We start from the raw sequence: 21,245 nt of genomic DNA on the forward strand, positions 1-21,245 counted from the left end.
AAAATTTACCGATTTACCCCCGGGGTGGTAAAATTATCATTTCACCCTTATACTCCAAATTATATCGGAATTAAAATTTTTCATTTCTAAACTTCAAATCATACTCCAATAAGTCAAATAGGACTAAAAAATCTTTTCTAAAAATTTCCATTTTGTCCCTAAGTGCAAATGATCATTTTGCCCTTGAATAGTGAAAATTTCGGTTTGACTCCAAATTGATCCTCGAACTCCGAATTACCATTTTGAGTCAACCATGAACTGTGAAACTCTTAATTTCACCTTAAAATTCCTATTTGAACTAGTTCGAGGCTTAATCGACTTAATGGTACCATTAGGGGCAATATCGTCTTTTAACGATTTCTCAAACTTCCTAAATATGTAACCATTCTATTGAGCATGTAAATGACGTCGTAATTATTTTATAGAATAGGGTTTGACACACTAAATGCTTACCACTTGAATCTGTTTAGTTGCACACCATCCATTCAATAAAAGTTGTTTTATTAATATCAGGTCTATATATAACACTCATTATGTTCTCATTATCATGAAAATAAATATTTTGTTGTTTTGGTAAATGAACTATTAATCTTTGGATAGTTGGTTCCTTATGGTGTATTGGAAAGGCAAAATTTCTCTAACATGCTTAATAAGTTGATAGGTATCTACAATCTAAATAAGTTGTGATATCATCTATTTTCATAGGTGTATCTTGTTAATTTTGTTGACTATTTTAATTTTTGTCTTGTAAGTTCTATTCAATGTTTGCATTAGTATCACGTACAATTACTCTAGCTCGATCAGATCTTTTATTTATATACTTGAATAGGTACTTTATAACTCTAAATTGTTCACAAATTTCAACAATAATGTGTGCTTAATATTTGACAACTAGGTCTGCATTATAAGGAACTACATATTTATTGTCTAATTAAATATTGTTCTTGGTAGTTACATTTTGTGGAACATTTCTCCTTTTATATATTGGAAATCCATCTTCATTTATTGTAATTCTTGATTAGAAATCTTTTGGATAATATTTTGAACAAAATCCTTTAGTCATACATGGAAAATTAGGGTATGCAAAACCACATGGTCCATGGATCATAAATTCTGCTACAAATTAGTGTGCAACAAGATTTGCAAATTTGTCTGACAATTCAGCTGATATAACTTTGTCAACATTTTGAGAGGATGAGCATTTATAATCATGATGCAACCAGAGGAAGATAAGCACATGCAGCAATTCTCTTTTTTGGAATTCGATGATGTAAGTCATTGGATTGTGAAAAGTTAAGAATAATTACTTAGGGTAGAAGATATGTTAAATTCTTAAAACTAAGTTCAGTGTGGTAATCGGTGTAAAATTTTTTAATAAAAAGTAAACAAAATTGTGTCTTACCAGCTGTGACAAAACCAAAGTGTTTTTTCTTCATCAAATCATCCATTAAATAATGAAGTTTCAATCTAAAAACTCTTGATATTAAATCGAGTCTATCATTTGGTTTTAATTTGATTTAGGATTAAACTTAATGCACTTTGAATCTCTTCCCATTTAACATTGCATCCGTAATACCTATAGATGGCCATGGAATCTTAGTAATTTTGTAATAAATATCCAAGGCCTCCAGTAAAGCTAGATGGTAGCATGGCACATTTTCTTATGGCATTTGCATTATTGTCTTCTCTTGCAAAACCATCGTTTAGACCTCTATACAACTCAGATCTTAAATTTTTTTGATTATTTCTTATGTATAATAATCTGTCTTCTTCTATAGTCGTATATGCATCTATTACAAACTGTTGTAGCAATCTACCACCTCTTAACTATGTATTTTTTAAAGTTGATTGTTGCTGAATTATATATGCATAATATTCTCACATTGTTACATTTTTATGTTTTGGTTTTTTTTCTAGCTATTGAATGTACGTAGTTTAAATTAGTTGTACAACCATCTTCTCTATAAGAGGAAAGAAAAAGGTATTGTACTACCATGAAAGAAGGATGCAATTCACTTATTTGTTTAAGCCCTTCACTTATACAATCAACTATTATGTCTTGACGGTCATCATGTTGTCCTAAATCACCTACTATTAAACCAGCAATTTCAAAAGTTGTGAGTGATCTATAATTTAATTGTGAATCAATTCAAGATGCTATAAGTCTAAGTTCAAGAGGGGCAAAATTTGTACTTGTTAATCTTTCTCAAGCCATCCTAAAGATTTTAACACTTTGGTTATTATCATCAAACATTTTCATTAAACCTTCAACGATAGATATATCAATGGCATTATTGTTGTCATCATTTCTAAAACTTGTAATCTGTTTGAGATTTCATTCTTAATGTCATAGATGTATAGTTGAGCAAACTTAAATTAATTACCAGGCATGGGCAGTAAAGATCCTATTCTATGATAAGTCTGATCGTTAATTTTGAAAATATAATGTCCTATCCTATTGTTTATTGATTTATCAATTTGTGCTCCTAATGAAGCCAATTGAAACATATTATTATACATTCTTATATATATATATATATATATATCTAAATTTGAGATCTCTATGAGTTGTACTATCATTAAGGAAATTGTTTAGAAAAAACAGTGTTTCTCTAAAAGAAAGTATTTGGCAACAAAAATTAAAAGTTGGATTCCTATTTTCATTTGAAATATCAAATCTTTTTTCATACTACATATAAGCCAAGCAAAAATGACATATAATTAAGCACTCCAAAATAAAAGTAGTGTGGCAACTTCCTATCATGTGCATCACCAACAAAAATGAAATATATCAATTATTATATTTTAAAAATATATTATAATCATTTAATACATTTTATTGTGCATTTCATAAAACTTACGTAATTTCTGTTGCTACTTCTGTCACATGGCTTATGAGTTTCAGCCATACAGTCCGAAGATTGATAATTAAAACTTTTGATTTGACCTTCATAAATTCATGTGCACAACATCTTAATTCAGTATTAGCTATACCATAATTTCCTAATTAATTAACAATTAAGTAAATTAATATGTACAAATTATTGATAATTTATGAAATGAGAAGTTTACCAATAAGATTGGCATGGAAAGGATTTGTCAATCGAGTTAATGAAGCAACAAAATCAGTAAGATGATCAGCCGAAGAGAAATTATGAGTTATGATTTCAGCACTCCCTGTAAGATGGTTACTCGAACTAGTTGCAGGAAAAGTTGTGAAATTGATTTGGCTTGGATTGGGTATAACGTTTGGTGAATTTACACAAAAATGAATTCTGATTGAGTCCACCAAAGTTGTTTCCAATTCACTGTGGGCATTTACAGTAGAATGCACTGTGACATGCCCAGCAGGAGGTATATTAATAGCATTGATTTTGTTTTTTTTTTTTACATTGGTTGAAATGAGGAGAGGTTTTAGCTGTCACACCATTCACTCCATTTGGTTCAGGGAAACAATGGCTACCTTGTCTTCTTAATTGATTGTTATGATCAGTTACACAACTATAACTATTAAATTTTTTTCTAAACTTGGAAATTTTTTTGGATCTTAATATTTTTAACCTATTAACTCTATTTTGCTTTATTTGATTCATTTTTTCTATTACCACAAATGATCCTAATGTTATAATGCAAAGTAATAAAACAGAAAATAATATAGTAAACAGTTATAAATAATTAATTAAGTAAATACACATCATCATTAAACAGAATTTTGCAATAACTAATATAATAAATACATAAATAAAACGGAAAAAAGATTTTCAAAACTGAATTGAAATATTTCGGAATATTTGCTATTAACGTGCATCGATTGTTAATACTAAATGAATGAAGAGCCTGAAACACATTAGGCGAAACCAAAACATATTGGAAATAAAATTTAAGCATTTCAATTTAAACAATTTTTTTTTAAAAAAAAGTTGGAATATGCGTACATGATTCAACATTACATTGTAAATTCAATATATATAGTTGACATAAAATAGACAATTTTGTATGCAGTTCTGTTTGCTTTGATTTCATCGTAAATAAAGATGAGAATACAATTAAATATAATCAAGCATCCCAGGCATAAATCTGATTTGCATATTGTTGGTCACGGTCAGCCATGTGCTAGCAATATCAATCTAATTTGCATAAGAAATATGCATAAGTAATAAGTTGGGGAAAAAATCAACACAGAGTGAAAAAAACAGAAGCAAATGATAGGTTGAGATTGAAAAGATAAGTCTAATCTAGAGATTGGAAAATAACAAAGAAAGAGTAAATCTTGGTCAAACAAACATGAAAATATCTGTATTGCAAAGTAGACGTAAATTGGGCAGAACAAATGAATCATCATATTTTAGAAACAAAGTAAATATAATTGATGTATATAAGAGAATATTGACTTTACAATGGTTGCGACATGCATTACTTGTCAAAACAGAAGGAAAGAATAATTATATGTTTATATATAGTGCCTGTCATGGGATAAAATAATTATATTGTCATCAAATAAGCAAAATTTGTGAGAGAAAAATTATTCTTGCGATCACTGAAGGAGAGGTCACTCATTGCAGAGTGTTGATTTTGGCTGCACGCCTATAGGCAAAAAGTCAATAGAAAAAAACAAGAAGAAAATAACTAGGAACCAACTGCTCCACAAAACCTCATGAGGAAAAACGTAAGAGTTTTAAAAAAAAGAAATATGCATGAACGGTAGGAAAATTACGGCGAAACATGTGCTTTACAAATAGCATTCACATTCAAAAACATGTTTCAATAGAATATGGCCCCTTGAACCTGACCTGATGTCCTAAAGCTTGGTTGAATAAGCGATTGCTTCATTCAAGTTCACTGCAAAGGAAATTCACAAAAAATGAAAAAGAAAACAACTGACAAATTATTAAGTAACTAGAAAATATAATTTCAATGTTAACTTTATCTGAATAAGCAAAAACGAATAAAAAATAATAAAATAGCAAAAAAAGCAAAAAATATAAATTAATAATAAAAGAACATAACATAGTCAGTTGATCGAGCGAAAAAACCATTGTTGATCATATAAATACACAAAGCTGAAGGCAGGCGAAAAAAATTGTACATTCATTGTCAAGGTGAATATGAAATCACTACTTTTTTGCTGTGAATAGAAAAACAGTAAAAATTCATATTTTTTTTATTTTTTTTGGATTCAAACCAATCGTATGATTTTCAATTTATAATTTTTATTATTTCATATTAGCAAAGCAATTTTCCAACTATGGCTCTAAAATATATAACATAATAAATAATTATTTTAATATTATATATTTGTTCCTCATAATTCCTCAACTTGGACTGAAGTTTTCCAAGAAGGCATGGGCAATTGAAAAAGCAGTAGAAAAATTACAGCAAACCATATGCCTTACAAACAGCATTCACAGTGAATAACATGTTTCAGTATAATATGACCACTTGAACCTCACCTGATGTCCTAAACCTCGGTTCAATAAACAGTCCTTTCATTCAAGTTCACTGCAAAGGGAATTCACAAAAAATCAAGAAACGAGCAGTCAAAAAATATAAACCAATAAGTATAGATAATACAAAAATAAAGCAAAACAAAAAACAAACAGGCTAAAAAAAAAAAAGGAAACAATTAACTTTGAAACTAAAGATAATCAATTAATAAACCAAAATCATTAAGTACATAGAAAATATAATTTCAACGTTAACTTTACTTGAATAAGCAAAAATGTATCAATAATGATAAAATAGTCAAAAAGCATAAAATAAAAATCAATAATAAAAGAACATAACACGTTTAGTTCACTAAGCCAAAAAGACCATCGTTCATCACATACATACACAAAGCCATAACAAATTATAAACAAACCAATCGAAAATAAAATAGAACAAAGATCACAAACGTTATACAAACAAATAATAAATAACTATTTATCAGAAATTGTTACTCAACAAAAATATTTAGAAGGCAGAACAGAAAATTGAAAAGAAACAAACAGAAATATGCAACAAATTTTACAGACAAATAAACCAAAAATCCTCACATGATACTCCAAATGAATCTCAAGAGAGCAAAACAGTTAGAAATCCGAAGCAAGACTGAAAGGGCACAAACAAATGAAAGAAAGTGAGAAAGACCCAAGCAAAAATCCACCCTCCACAGAAGTCAAAAAGAACACGGGCATGAGCCTGCCCAAAGCAGCTCGGGGGAAAACGAAAAGAACGCGGGCATGAAGCTTGCCCGACACAGCCCGAAGGCAAAAAGTGCCTCCGGAATTGCCAATTGTCAACATATTAAACAGACCACTAATAAACAAAAGGAGAGGCCACATGAAAACCGTACAAAACCTCCTTTAAATGATAGTTATAGATGGATGGGTTGGGCTAGTTTGGATTGGGCTTAGATCTAAATATGAACTAAGCTTGGTTGAACTCATGAACACCTCTAACTTAAAATTTCTTACTAGTTTGAGATATGTTAGTTTGCGATAATATCTAAAGGATTTTTAAATTATTTAAAAAATTTAAATAAATTTTTATTCTTTTATTATAATCAATTAAGTCAATCTCTTTTTATATTGAGTCAAATAAATATTTATCATTAATGATTAACTAATTATTATTAATTAAAATGTTAATTATCATTTTATAGCACATAATGTTGACATGGCAAATAAATATGTTATAATGTATGATGACATGATATATTGATATAGCATGATGACATAGTCATGTGGTATTTTCTATCCTCAACATCAATAATTATGTCAGCATCACGTTCGCATAAATTTACAAGTGACATTTTGACAAATAACAATTAATTAACTATTAATATAAGAGTTTATTCGATTTAAAATAAAAATACAATGATATCTTTTTTAACAACAAAAAGTAACAAGATCTTGGTTGAAAACTCAATTAGTAAGCTTGGATTACAACTCCTCAAAATGCACCAAATCAACAAAAAACTAATCTTAGACCTCAATTCTTTGAAACCACAGCTTAAATCTGCCCTGCACTTCTGTTTGCACTAAAAGCAACCCACAGAAGATTTTCCGGCCTTATTACCCCCTCTTTGGCAATTGGTTTACTCTTGTATTCACATCTCTTAGAACATGTTGAATTCTCCAATTCCTTATACCATTTTGCAGTTTCTCAATGTCAATCAACAATCTTCTTAACCTCCAAAGAACAAAGCTTGGCTATTCCACCCATTTCACAGCATTCAAATAATCACTTTCCACCACCAACCGGTAAGAGAATCCCCAATCAGTTGCTTATTCCATTATTGGAGAAATTGAGAAATTTTTATTCACTTATGTAGACATCGTAAGTTAACCAAAGTAATTGAAGAAAATGTTAAAATAATTATAAAGATGAATAAAGAATTAATTTGATTTAAATTTTTAACTTTGAATTGAACTCATAATTAAATTCACCTCCTTCAATAATCCTTTGAGAACAATGAGTGAGAGAAGGTGGTTAGATAGCTTATGCTCAATCTATGTCTACAACTTGAGCAAGAAGGTTACTGGGTTGGCAATCAAGGGTGCTTTTGACAGGATGAAGATGTGTTGAAGCCGAGGAAAAGTTATCAAGACTGAGGGAGATCAACAATTTTCGCATTTGTAAGATATAGGAAAGGTTCGAAATGGAGAAAACTTTGCAGTGGGGAGGCCATTAGTGATTGGACAATAAAAGGGTTATGGTTAAAAGGGCAGAACCGATAAGAAAGGCTTAGAAAGAAGAAAGGCTCAAAGAGAAGGAAGAAAGGTTTTAACAGTTGAAAGTAGAAGTGAGCGAATGGATAGAATCAAAAGTAAGGATAAGAGGACATATAGGGATGTTGTGTTAGCAAAGGAAAATATTGCAGAAATAAGTGAAATCATGTGAAGAATATAGAAAATGGGGGAGAAATCAAAGAAGATGACAAACAATGAGGAAAAGAAAGCCACTATGGCCGAGGATAAGAAATTAGTCAGGCAACAAGAAGGACAACATCAAATTAGTAAAGAGGTGATAACAATTAGTACCAACATTCCTGGTGATGAGATGATGTGGGTTAAAAGTAATGCAGTTAGGAGGCTAAGAGCTAAAGTGACATGTGATGCCATTAAAAAAGGTTTGTTAGGTGAAGGGATTAAAACCCAAGGAAGGATCATTGAAGGAATGTTGTTACTTCTTAGCTTTGAAGATCAGCAAATGATGGTGTAAGTTGAATCTCTAGATCCATGTGTGAATATTAGAACACCAAAAGCATAAACTGTTTATTGCATACCTGTTTGATTCATAGAGGTTGCTATTGTTTGCAGTAAAAAGACGAAAAATATTTGGTTAGCTAGATCTTCATCTTCGCACTTCTCTATTATTTGTGGCAGCTTTCAATGGACAGATACCGTTAAGTTAAAAGAGAAGAAGGGACCTAGCAATATATATATATAATAAATAAAACCCCAATACAAGACTCCCATTAAAAGTGTATTAGGTCAAAGCCTACATAACCGTCAAACCACACTAACTTAATAAAACGTGCAAAACCCATCATTAACTGATTATTTTAATATTAATTAGGTACTCATGTTTTGTCTCACAATGGGACTAAACTATCAATCTATTTTATCAAATCAAAATTATCAATTAATAGAAGCCCACATAATAGAAAATTCTAACAGATAGAGGCCATGCTAGAGAATTATGCTGAAATCTTTGAGTTTTGGTTTATCTCTATCACACCGCTAACTTTAGCACATCAAGAAAAAGATATAAGACTATGGGTAAAATTAACAAAGGTCTCAGTAAAACTCTAGCATGTCAATACTTTCAAAGCTATAGGGCAACGGTGAGAAGAATTCCTGGCAACCGACAAGGAAACCTACAAAAGGAAAGGTTTGACCAACCCCACGTTTTTGTGCATGTTAGTAGCAGAGTTTAGATATACCAAAGCGAGTCTTTCTTGAAGCAGAGGGTAAGATTAGTAATTTATTTGTGCAAATTATAAGAATTGAGGAGAGCATTGTTTTAGAGCCTTATGTCAAAGGGAAGAAAAAAAAATACAAGTCTTGGGTGAGCATGATGCAAACAGAGGCGGTGGGGATGTTTTTGACGACCAAGAAAAACAAACAAGAGTGGAGACACTAAACGGAGAGAATTATGCAGTAAACGGCATTGGTAAAAGTGAGGGATTGACAAGGCAATCTGACACAAAAGGGAAATTTGAATTAAAGGAAAACGAAAAGGACTCAACAACCAGGAAGCAAGGCAGCGAAAATCATGGGGTATAGCATCAGGTTCACAAAAGGTAGGGTCAAGAAACATGAAAACTGATTTGAAAAAAAATCAAAGATACGAGACAGGCTAGCAAAAGTCTTGCCTAACCATTACTATAAGGAGGAGACCTTTGGAATAGAATGGATAAATGGGCCTAGAGTGAATTGGGTTGAAAATGCTAAAAAGATGGGCCAAGACTTTTCTAAAAGAATGGTGGACCAAGACAATAGATTTAATGATGGACTTAATAAAATTAGGGAGGTTGAGATTAAGAGCCCAAGACAATGTGACTATCTTACTCAAGACCTAATGACGGTTGATTTAAGAGGAATTATAAGCCGAAGTGCAAAGATATTAAATGGGTCAAGAACCTACAGGCTTGATAAGGATTTTGAATTAAAATGTAAGCAGCCTATTAAAGAATAAATTGACACAAGCCCATGAAGTAAGCACTAAAACAAAGCAAACTGAAGATAGGAAAGAAAGGAATTCTGGAAACGATGAACACAACAACAAGAGAGATAGAGATGTGCAGGGGCAGAGTTAGAGCAATTTTAAAGAGAGAGTCAATAGAAAGAGACATTAAATGGTTAAAGAGAATTTTATATATAATTTAATTATCACTCATCTAAAAGATTAAATAAATTTAAAAGACATTGAACATACAAAAAAAAAAAGATACACATTAATAGTAATAATGGTATCATTTGTATATGACTAAATGGAACTATAAAATGAGTCTCTTTCACTCTTTGAGCGCAAAAATGAAAGAGAAAATAATTTTTTAAACTTAAATGAATTGCCTCTTTACTTTGTGCATTGTAATTCTCTTCTTATTTTCTATTTGCTTCTTAAATTACTAATTAATATATTAAGTTATTAGTTTGAACTATTGAGATATAATATATTTTGATAAGCTATTAGGTTGGATTGTTAAGATATAATATGTTACAATAGGTTTAAATTTATATTAAAACTTAATGAGTTTGAATTAATAGACTCACTTTTATTTTTTTGTAAATTTGATAGGCTTAACATATTAATTTAAAATTTATTTGTTGGGCTTAACTAACAATATGCTAACCATAATAACTCTAATTTTATCAAATAGTTTGAAGAATAAAATTAATTATTAAATAAAAAATTATTTTGAGAGCTATTAAAAATAAATATAATAAATAAAATTGTATTGAAAGAAATACAATTATTTCATTTTATCAATTTATATATATATCTTTGTTACTTAAAGTTTACAACATGCATGCTAAGATACATTGGTTATTCTAAATAAAAAATAATATATTGATAAAATTTTAAGTAACAGTAAAACTTATATTTGAGAATTAAATAATAATTTATTTATTTTTAAATATTAAAATAATAAAAAATAAAATTCACGTAACAGGAAAAAAAGAGCATGATAAGTGGAAGATATAATCCATATATGACATAATAAAAAAAATGATTGATGGCTCGTATAAATTTATAAAAAAAATCTATAGAGATTTAGAATAAATGAGTAAATAGAAAAAAAATAATAATATAAATTAAAAATAAAAAAATTTTAAAATTGAGTCGAGTATATAAAATTATTTTATTATTCTTTGTTTGTATTAAATAAAAATTTATTTTGAGGGGTCATTAAGAAAATTCATAAACAAATTAAAAAAATTTTAAAATTTTGGGGAAGCCATTCATAAGGAGGCTCCGCCCCTGGGGACGTGGTTTAGGGAAAGACGCAAAGTGGGGGAAGAGATGGACGGCAGTCAGCCGAAAGGAAAAACAGAGTTTTAGAGGATAAAGGCCACATGGTTGATGACAAAAATCAGAGCAGCAGTGACGATAAGGATTCTAGACAATTGGCAACAGTAAGTGGAGGAAGATTTGGGCTCTGCCGGAAGAAAAGCTGAAGAAGTTTGGGAAACTAGTGTGTTGAGGAGAAGCAAGAGAGGTAAGAGCTTGAGGAAGAGATACTCACCAGATGCTATAAGCATTCAAGGTAGCAAAAGTAAACAAGAAAAGAAAATTGGGGACATTCGGAAACGAAATGCCGTCTTGAGAAAGGAAGCAGAGTTTTTTTTTTAAAGGAAGCAGAGTTGCTATGGGAGTTGACAAGAAAATTGGGGCTACCTTTACAGGAGGAGAAAGAGGAAGTGATGCTGAGATTGGTTGAATTGGAAACAGTGGATAGAGGAGGACAACATGAGGCAATGACAGGTGCCGATTAAAGGTTCAAAGCTTTATGATGATATTGGGGACAAGTCTTCGACGTAAAAGGGGGCTTTGGAAAGTTTAAGGAGCTGAAGGAAGGTGATGAAAGGTGGTTGTTGGTGTGACATTATAACACTACCTTTCGAAGGCTGTTGGGATGATGAAAGAAAACGGAGAGGGAGTATATCAAATAAGAATCATCTTATTGGGAGAAGAGCATTGTTGAAAATCGTGTTGTTGATGCGTTATGTATACAGTGTACTGATGAAGCCTTGAGTCTATGCAGATGACATGGGATGATCTAGTGCTTGTGGCCTGATTTGTATGCCGTTTGTTTTTCTGTGGACAAATGGCTAGAGGTAAATAGTACAGGGGAGTGACGCAAGTTTAGGCATAATTCTGAGTTTCCTTTTTTCAACTCGGGATCCTTTGGGGCAAATGGTAGGGAGCTAATTCTGTTTTGTTTTCTAGCTCAACTTAAGATCGAGAAATTACCACTGAAACTAAAATGGTAGTCGTTTTGTAATGGACTTTGGATTCTTTCTTTTGTTGGGATATTAGTTAACCTCACTTCTTTATAAAAGGGGCAGGCATTCCTGTCCAGCCTCCAGCCTCAGCTTTTATTGATTCTAAATTATTTCATTCAAATTCCCCACAATCCCTAAAACATATAAAAAAGAAAGTAGGCATGTATATAATATCTGGACGACATGATCTTTATCTTATCTCGAGGAACCAACATGCGTTTTTGAACATTAATTGTAAAAGGGGAGATAATATATGTGCCAGCCCACAATTTACTGAGATAAACCTTTTTGTATCCATGGAAAACAATAAAAGATGGACTCATTATCTTTTTCCCCATATTTTGTTTAGCGCCAAAGTGATAAGATTTTCTCCTTATCTGTTTTTTTTTTTAAATTAGGAAATGTTTTATTAACAATGAAATGTATAATTGATATTATTAATTAGAGTTTAAATTCTATCAAGACTATTTATAAAACCTTATATTTAGTTGTCCGAATGAGTTTTATCGCACTTAATCCCTTGGTTCAATACCTCAAAATACCGCACTGTCCTTTTTTCTTCAATTTGTTTTTCTTTTAGCATCCTCTCTCCTATTCACCACTTCTATTTTCCTTTCTATATCAATATTTCACCCGCCTCGCCATCCTTCTCTTCCTATTCTTTGTTTTCAAATTCTTTAATTTTAGGGTAAAGTACTCTTGACTCTCCTCAATTTTAACCATAATTTTACAAAATAAAACTCAAAAAGTCCTCTCAAAACTCCTTTAAAGGACATTTTGATCCACTCTTATTTCAAAATAATATTTTTATCCCCTTAACTCTAACACTGGTAATCAATAGTTTAAAAAATTAGACTTAATACTAGACAAATGTTTTCAAACATAAATACTCTTTATATTATTTTTTGAATTTAAGCATATTCTTTTCTTAAAAAAATCTGCTCAGCCTTCTTTCAAAAACGTTAATAAGAAAAAAAATTAAAAATTTTGATTTGAAGGCCGATAAATTTGGAGTTGTATCTACCTTTAAAATCATAAACTTTTTTCTTAAGGTAAAATCTATTGTCATTAAACTCAACAGTTTGAGCAATTTTTTTCATTAAAAAGAATATATTAAAAGTAAATTTTTTGTTCAATGCTGAATATTTCAAATTTAATGCTGTTGAGTCGAAAGATTAATTTTTTACTCGTGATTACTTATTTTCTTGAAAAATTTTTGTCCAAAATTTGTTCCTTGATATAAGGTGACGTAAATTGATTTTGACTTGATTACTATATATCAAAAGTTTAAAGGTTTGATGGCACACTATGTAGTAGGTTTTGTTCTTTATTTATGAGGCTTTAGCTCTGTTGCATTTTCGTTTTTGATTTCCTAGTTCAGCTTTGCTGTGTTTTTTATTTGGTTGGGGTGACTTTTGCGTTTGATGTAGTGCTTGATGTATAGCTATTGGAAAAGGGCTCTTATGGTTGCTTTGAGATTTGATGAGATTTGAGTTTGTATTTGTTGATCAGATTTGGATTTTTAGGTTCTTGTTTCTACTATGGCTAGTAGCTCTTTATATTTTTTTCATTAAGAAATCAAAGATGCTTTTCAAAAAGAAAAAAAGTTTTGATAAGTTTTTGTTTTTGTCAAATATTGAATTTTATTAAGTATCAAAGTAAGATAAACAATCGCATTCACAAATATCGTTCTAAAATTTTATTCAATTTTAAGTTTTTTCTTGTTTGTCAAATATTAAAGTGAGTTATATTAAGTTTTGGAAGAAAACATGAACAAATTTTTTTAAGAAGGCATTCATGTCCTAAAATATTTATATATTTTTTTAACTACTAACTAACTGTATTAATAGTCAAAGGACCAAAAATATTATTTTGAAATAAAAGGGATCAAGGTATCCTTTTGAAGTGTTTTAAATGGGCTATTTGGAGCTAAAAAAAAAATTCCTCATGTTAGACACATAAGTCTTGTCATTGGTCAATTGTCAATGTTTTCGTTAGTTTGATGACATAGCAATATTTTTAGGGTAATTTTACTCTTTATTAATTTTAAAAATTACCATTAAAGTATAATTTCTTTATTTTTACAACTTCTTTGTCTCTCTACCCAAGCATGCTCTCTCCATCTCTCACTAAATTGTCTCCATGGCTAATGGCAGTAGTGGTTAGCAGCAGATGGCATAACAAGTGTCGATCAGATGTTCCTTGACCGGATCTTATCGCGAGAACACTAGATTAGACATTTTTCGACCGAATCTAGTTGTGGGAACGCCAGATCAAACATTCCCTGACTGGATCCGATCGTGGGAATGCTAGATTTGGCACTCCTCAACTAGAGTCCGTTTGTACCATGTTCAGCTAAAAACTATCAAGTCTCAAGCTCTTTCAGATATGTTAGCATATTTTCCACCTCAATTTGAAGAAGTTATTCTTGATGCCATTCCAGTTGAATTTCATGAAGAACTATGTTTAGTGAATATAAAAGAAAGAGAGTGGAATATATATTGTGATGGTTCTTCAAACAGTTTTAGAGGAGGTGCTGAAATAGTTCTTATTCCACTAGGTAGAGAAGATAATTTTTTGATACAAAGTTTCGAGTGAACTTCATCCCATTTAAGTAAAAGTCGCATCTCTTTGGAGGGAAAAGATCTTTATGTATTGGAAGCATCAAGTTAACCTTTTTTCTTCTTTTGTAAAAAGTCTTTTTTTTCTTTAAAATGTTGCTTTGCTCCAGCCCTTTTTTCTCATCTTAAAAAGTCCAATTTCTACTCCTTAAAAGCTCAAAGATAAAAGAAATTAGAAGTTGCAGATTTGTAAGTCACGTGCTGATGCCTAGGCATAGAGTAGCTAGCACTTAGTCTTTGAGCTCTTTGGAATTTGTATGGGGGCATCTCGGTGTCTAGGCACTAAGTGGCCAGTGTCGTGACCCTAGCTTCTTCTTGTTGCCACTATGCAAAATCTACTGTAGTATCTTCACTTGTAACACAATTTTCTTCTATTTCAATGCTAAATGGGGCAAAGTGATAAACATGAAAGTTATAGCTCTATCTGTTAACTTTCTAATGGTCCAAGAATCACGTCAATTGGATTTTTGAAGTGAGAGTTAGCTCAAAATATCGCAGTCTGTTCAGTGAGAGTTTGCACTTAGCCATACTTACATAATTCATTGTCGCTTAAGCCCTTTTCATTTGTGGACCTTTAAAAACAAGGAACTAAATCAACAGCGGCTAAAATTACGCATTTTAACATATAAATGAACTAAAATAACTGAACTTAAATTGACTCAACATTCTTTTATTAACTTAAGAAAAACAATTAAAACAATTTAAAATCATACTTGAAACTCGAGAACTTAGCTATTTTATCACCTAAAGTATGTCAAGATAACTCTATGTAATAGAGTTATCAACTCTCCTGGCCCCTTGTTAAAATTGAGGTCTTTAACTTTATCACTAAATTTATGTCAACCATTAAATTGGAAAAGGCCTTAACTGTTCTTTTATCTCTCTTATCCCTAAAATGACTAATCCCATAACTTTGAGAAAGTATAAGCTGATTAGTCTAATGAATTCTCTATGTAAAATTCTAGCCAAGTTTCTAGCTAATCAACTCAAGAGACTCATTTCATGGTGATAAAAGATACTCAATCAACATTTATCAGTGGTTGTCAAATCATGGACAACATCATGTTGGCAAATGAGATGATTCATAGCATGAAAAAAGGTTTTCATAACAGAAGTGGTATTGTTCTAAAATTAGACTTTGAGAAAGCTTTCAACTGTTTTGATTGGAATTTTCTCATATGTATTTTGGAGGCCATGGGTTTTGGATATAGATGGAGGTCTTGGATTTATGAGTGTATTTCCATAGCTTGGGTTTCTATCCTTATTAATGGTTTAGCTACTTTAGAATTTCCAATGAAAAGAAGTCTTCGTTAAGTGATCCTTTATCACATTTTCTCTTTATTATGGCCATTGAGGTATTACATTTACTTTTCCTTAGAGTTGAATCTTTTTAGTTATTTTGTGGTATCTCTTTATCTGCTTTTGATCTCTTTATCTTTTATTTTCAATTTGCCAACTATTGTAACGTGCGGGTCCGGGAACTCGATCGCTAGACGTAGTTAACTTGGGGAGTCGCCACCAATCTTTTTTATTTAGGTGTGATTGGTCACCTATTAACTCGATTCAAATCGACGAAATTCTAAATTAATTTTAAGTCCGTCGAAAGAACGAGAACTGGTCTACGTTTTTTGGTCAAAGTTGGGTTCGGGAGTACGGTTACGCACAGAGAAGGATTAGCACCCCTATGACGCCCGTTACAGGAATGGTACCATTCAATCACGTGTTATCTTAACGCATTGATTTGTTTTTATGTTCCCTTAATTATTATTTATTAAAATATTTTATTCGACTTTTACGAATTTGACGCGCATGTGATGCGATTGTGTAATGCATGGCATAGAATCGAGATAATGCCAAACGAATACCTTTGATTGAGGATATTTCCCAAATCCGCCCATCATGCTAGTGGGATCCGGAGATATCCTCTCACTTAGAGAATTACTCGAAAGACTCGCCTTCGTAAGCTTAACGAGTAAATCCCATCATTAGGGTTATCGTATTTTTTTTTTCAAAAAAATAATGTTTTCATGAACATGAACCTATTACAAGCAAAAACCTTTTTATTAAAGATATTTCTCGAGCCCTCCCATCATACTGGTGGGACCCGGGGACATCCTTTCACCTAGGGAGTTTTTCGAGAGAAACTCGCCTTCGCAAGATCTTCGAAAAATCCCATCATTAGGATAGTCTTTTGTGAGTAAAAAAAATGGTATTTTCGTGAATGCAAATCTTAATATGGGTAGAAGCCTTTTATTAAAAATATTTCTCCGAATCCTCCCATCATACTAGTGGGATCCGGAGGTATCTTCTCACCTAGGGAGTTTACTGAAGAAACTCGCCTTCGCAAGCTTCCTCGTAAAGTCTCATCATTGAGATTTAGACCCTGTACACAGAATATATCTATATGCCATGACATTTAACAATGCGACCATGATACGTGATGCACTCGTAGGTTTTATGTTCGTTTCTTATTTTTTACGAAATTTACTACTTTTTCTTCGTGTACGTGTTTATTATAAACAAATAATTTTCATTTATTGATTGTTGTTGTATAACCATTTCTATGTCGATATATATTTTACTATGTAAGTACTTATTTATTATACGAAACTCCAAAATCAAATTTTTAGACTAAGTATTTTTTATTATCTGTAATTATTGTTATTTATGCATATGTGTTTTCTACTTTTGTATTATTGTGATTAACAAATTTATTGTTATCATTAATTTCTTATTTATCTTGTTTTGTATATTTTGATTAATTGGTGATTGAATATATAATTTTTATTTTATTTAAAATTAGGAACATTGGAATTTCAAATTAGGACCTTCCCATCGTACTGGTGGAGTCTTAATCGAAAACCCTAACCTAGGGAAGTTTACTTGGAATTACGACTTGTCGCGCTCCAAATGGACATCCCATCATCGGTATTGATTCCAAATCAAACATTATATTTTCCTACTTAATAATTTCAAACTAAGTCTTCTTATTATTTTTATTTTATTTTTATTTCTATTTATTTATTTATTGATTATTTTTTTTTAGACCAAACCTTGAATCTTTCCCAACTATAAATATTGATCCAAAATATATACTTTATTATTATTATTGTCATTCCCCTACATATGTTATTATTATATATTTTTTACAAAAAAATGAACTAAACTTTCCTTTATCAAAAATATTTTTATTATTCTAAATTTATGTTCTTTATAACTATGCATTTTTGCTATTTTTTATTATTACAATTATTTTTTGATTGATTTTTTGTTTGTTTTTATTTTCTTAACACTAAAATAGACATTCATATTTTATATATATTCCTTTCCTAGAAAAATAAATACATTTTAATTAAGATGGGCTAGACCCAATATCAACTAAAACAAACCCAAGCAAAAGAGAAGAGTTGTACCTTATTGGGTTGAGATTGGCCCAATTCGAAGACCCACAAAAAGCCCAAGTCTACTGCACTGGATCTGACTTCAAAGGTCCACTAAACTGAGCCCAAAACGCACCATTTGGAGTGTTAGTTTGGCAGCTTGTAATCCTCCAAAACGGTGTCGTTTTGAAGACCCTAAACCTAAGTATTTAAGCTTTCTTTTTTTTCTTCTCCTCTCATTTTCTACCTTCTTTTCTCTCTCTAGCCGTAACCATCTTTGCCTTCTCTCTAAAATTTTCTCTCTCTCTCTCTCTTTCTCTTGTGGCCAGCAAAAGCTTTTCTCCTTCTCTTCTTGTCGCCGGCGTCTCTCATTCCCTTCTCTTTCTTTTTTTTTTCTTCTTGCTCTCTTCCTCTTGGCTTTTCGCCCTTCTCTCTTCGTCGGTCTCTCACCGCCGGCTAGATCTCATACAACCAGATCTGGCCGATCGGATCTCCTTTTTTTTTTTTGCTCTTTTTTTTTTGTGTTGTGGTTTTGTGGATCAGGTTGCTAGAAAACTTAGGATTTTTTTTATTTTTTTCGTAAGTTTCGGTTGTTTGAAGAAAAATGGGATTTTTTTTTGTTGTTGTTGGGTTTGATTTTTTTTTTTTAAGGTTCGGTCCTTTGTTTTTGGATCTAGGTTTTTTTTTTAAATCCCCCCCCTTTTAAGAATTAGATTGTCAAAAAATTTGGACAATCCAGAGGTGAAATCATACTCTTCTGAGCATGATTTCATAATGCTCTGGCAAACAAAAGGGGTTGGTAGCCGAAGGTGACCACTCCTCCCCCAAATCCTGCTGCCTTTCAGGGGCATTCATGCTCTGTAATGATGGACTGGGGAAGTTGTTGAGCACACGCTTAGTCCTTTCCTGTTCATCCATTTTTTTTATTTTTCAATTTATTTCTTATTTTTATTTGTTGGTTTTTTTATTATTATATTATTTTTATATCATATATATATATATATATATATATATAAATGGTGTCTACACCAACAATACTATCATTTTTATGGATTTGGATCCTCTTTGTCCCACCTTTTTGAGACATATTCTCCACTGTTTCGAAGTTACATCTAGTTTGAGAATTAATTTCAGCAAAATCTTGTGCTTTTTCAGTGGGAAAATGAAGAAAGAATTTATGAGGCAACACTTTTAGAGGCAGGGCAAACAAAGGTTCGAGAAGATGCACCTGAAGAAGTTGAGCAAAAGGTCACCTTGGAAGAGATTGAGGCCACCATCATAAGAACCTCACTCTAGCATATCTATTAAGACCTAAAACTTGGCCTGCTATACCTACCAGTCGCTTCCCACCCACTTAAAGCCACCCCATTAGCTTCACCCCAAAACCAACTAACCTCACCTTAGGACCCTTGATTTCAAATCATTACTTAATTCATTTGTTTTTAAGGTGTCTTACTTTCTAATTTTCTAACATTTTGTAAAAAGTCTTCTTTTTTTTTTATGTAAAAAAAGAAAGCATTTGAATTAACCTTGCTTTATTTTTAACCCTTTTTTTGATTATGACAAAAAAATGGATAATCAAAAAAGGGAGAAAAACTACATAGGTGCTTGTGATTAATTTAAATATTTTTAACCTTTTGAAGCTTTACAATTGTGGATATGTTGGATATGCAAATTGTGTTAATTTTCGATATGTTGAATATGCAAATTATGTTGAAATATGAATGTGGTATGTAATTGAGTATTTGAAGTTGCCTATACTTGTAAATTTTCTTGAAATGCAAGGGGATAGCCCTAATTATAAGGGAAACTCTTGCAAAATTTTTAAAAAAATTAGATGCACTCATTAAGGTGGAGCAATTCCCAATTTGCATAAAAGACTTCAAAATTTTGAAATATACTTAAAGTGTTCATACATTACTCTTTGCAATAGTAAATAAATTATGAACATACTTAACATACTTTAAAAGACATTATACATTTAAATCCAGGGGTGTTTTGTCATCATAAAAAAAAGGTAAGATTGTTAACTCCATATGTTTTTTATGATAACAAAACATTCATTTTCTTCAAGTCTAACTATGTTACTTGAGTGTGTAAGGGTAAAATTGGTATTTTATTGTATATCTTACACCCCAAATACCTTAAGATAAGTTTCAAGTTCAAAAAAAGTGATTCAAGCAAGTTAAAGGGTATTTTGTGAAGTTTAATCGATTAACATAACACTTTAATTAATTAATCAAGCTTGGAAGAAAGGTTTAGAACTTCAAAGAAGATTTTAATCAATTAACACAAGGATTAATCGATTAAAAAGGTGTTTGAAGAGATATTGGGGCTTAATGAACAAGTTTAATCAATTAACACCAAGGTTTAATTGATTAATAAGCTTGGAAAAGGATTTAAAGCTTCATGGAACACTTTAATCAATCAACCATACGGTTTAATCAATTAAAGTAGCAATAGAAGGCACTTTAGAGCTTTAAAGTGAATATTACTCATTTAACATAAGGTTTAATCGATTAACAAGGGTTTATAAGGAATTTAACCGGTTAAAAGGAAGATTAATTGATTACAAGATGACCGTTGGAAGGCACCACTTGAAAAAATTTGAATTCAAAAAGACTTTAATCGGTTAAAAATTAGAATAATCGATTAAAGAGGACACAGAGAAGTTTTAGTCGGTTAAAGCCAAGATTAATCGATTAACATGAAGAAAATGGAGATAGTGCATAAAGACTTTAATTGATTAAAGCTCACTTTAATCGATTAAACAAGCTAGTTAACCAGAGTTAAAGTATCGCAAAAGGACAAAAAAAAGGGGCAAATCTTACCTAGCCTCTCCCTAATGGCTAGAATTCACCTTCTATGTTTAAAAAATGTCCCAAACAATCAAAAATCAAAAGCAAATGTTCCAAGAGCAAGAATTGAGCTTAGAGGTATCTTAGAGTTTTCTCTTTATTGTGCTTCACTCTTATCTTTGTAAAAGAGTTTTGAGCTTAACTTTATACATCTTAGATCAGCTAAGTGATCAATTATACTTTATCTTTTTTGTATTCTTTGTTTACTTAAAGTGTGAGAAACACTCAAAGGGGTAGACTAAGCTTAGGAAAGCTTAGGGAATCTTGTAAGAGTTTTGAGCCTAGGTTAGAAGCTCACCTAGTAAAATCTTGATGAAAGTTGTCAATTCTATTAGTTTAGTGAAGTTGGGTTGAAAATCCTTTTGTTAAATTTATTTCACGCAACTGTAC

At 31.1% G+C, this 21,245-nt stretch overlaps 1 long non-coding RNA gene across 1 annotated transcript; it reads right to left on the bottom strand.

Moving 5' to 3' along the window:
* LOC108662182 lies at window positions 4,501-6,182 on the bottom strand. Its single transcript, XR_001927982.1, has 3 exons — window positions 6,036-6,182; window positions 5,451-5,499; window positions 4,501-4,839 (listed from the first exon to the last, which is right to left on the bottom strand). It is a non-coding gene; the product is annotated as an uncharacterized LOC108662182 (long non-coding RNA).

This window comes from Theobroma cacao, chromosome 5 (assembly GCF_000208745.1).
Source record: "Theobroma cacao cultivar B97-61/B2 chromosome 5, Criollo_cocoa_genome_V2, whole genome shotgun sequence".
NCBI lineage: Eukaryota > Viridiplantae > Streptophyta > Magnoliopsida > Malvales > Malvaceae > Theobroma > Theobroma cacao.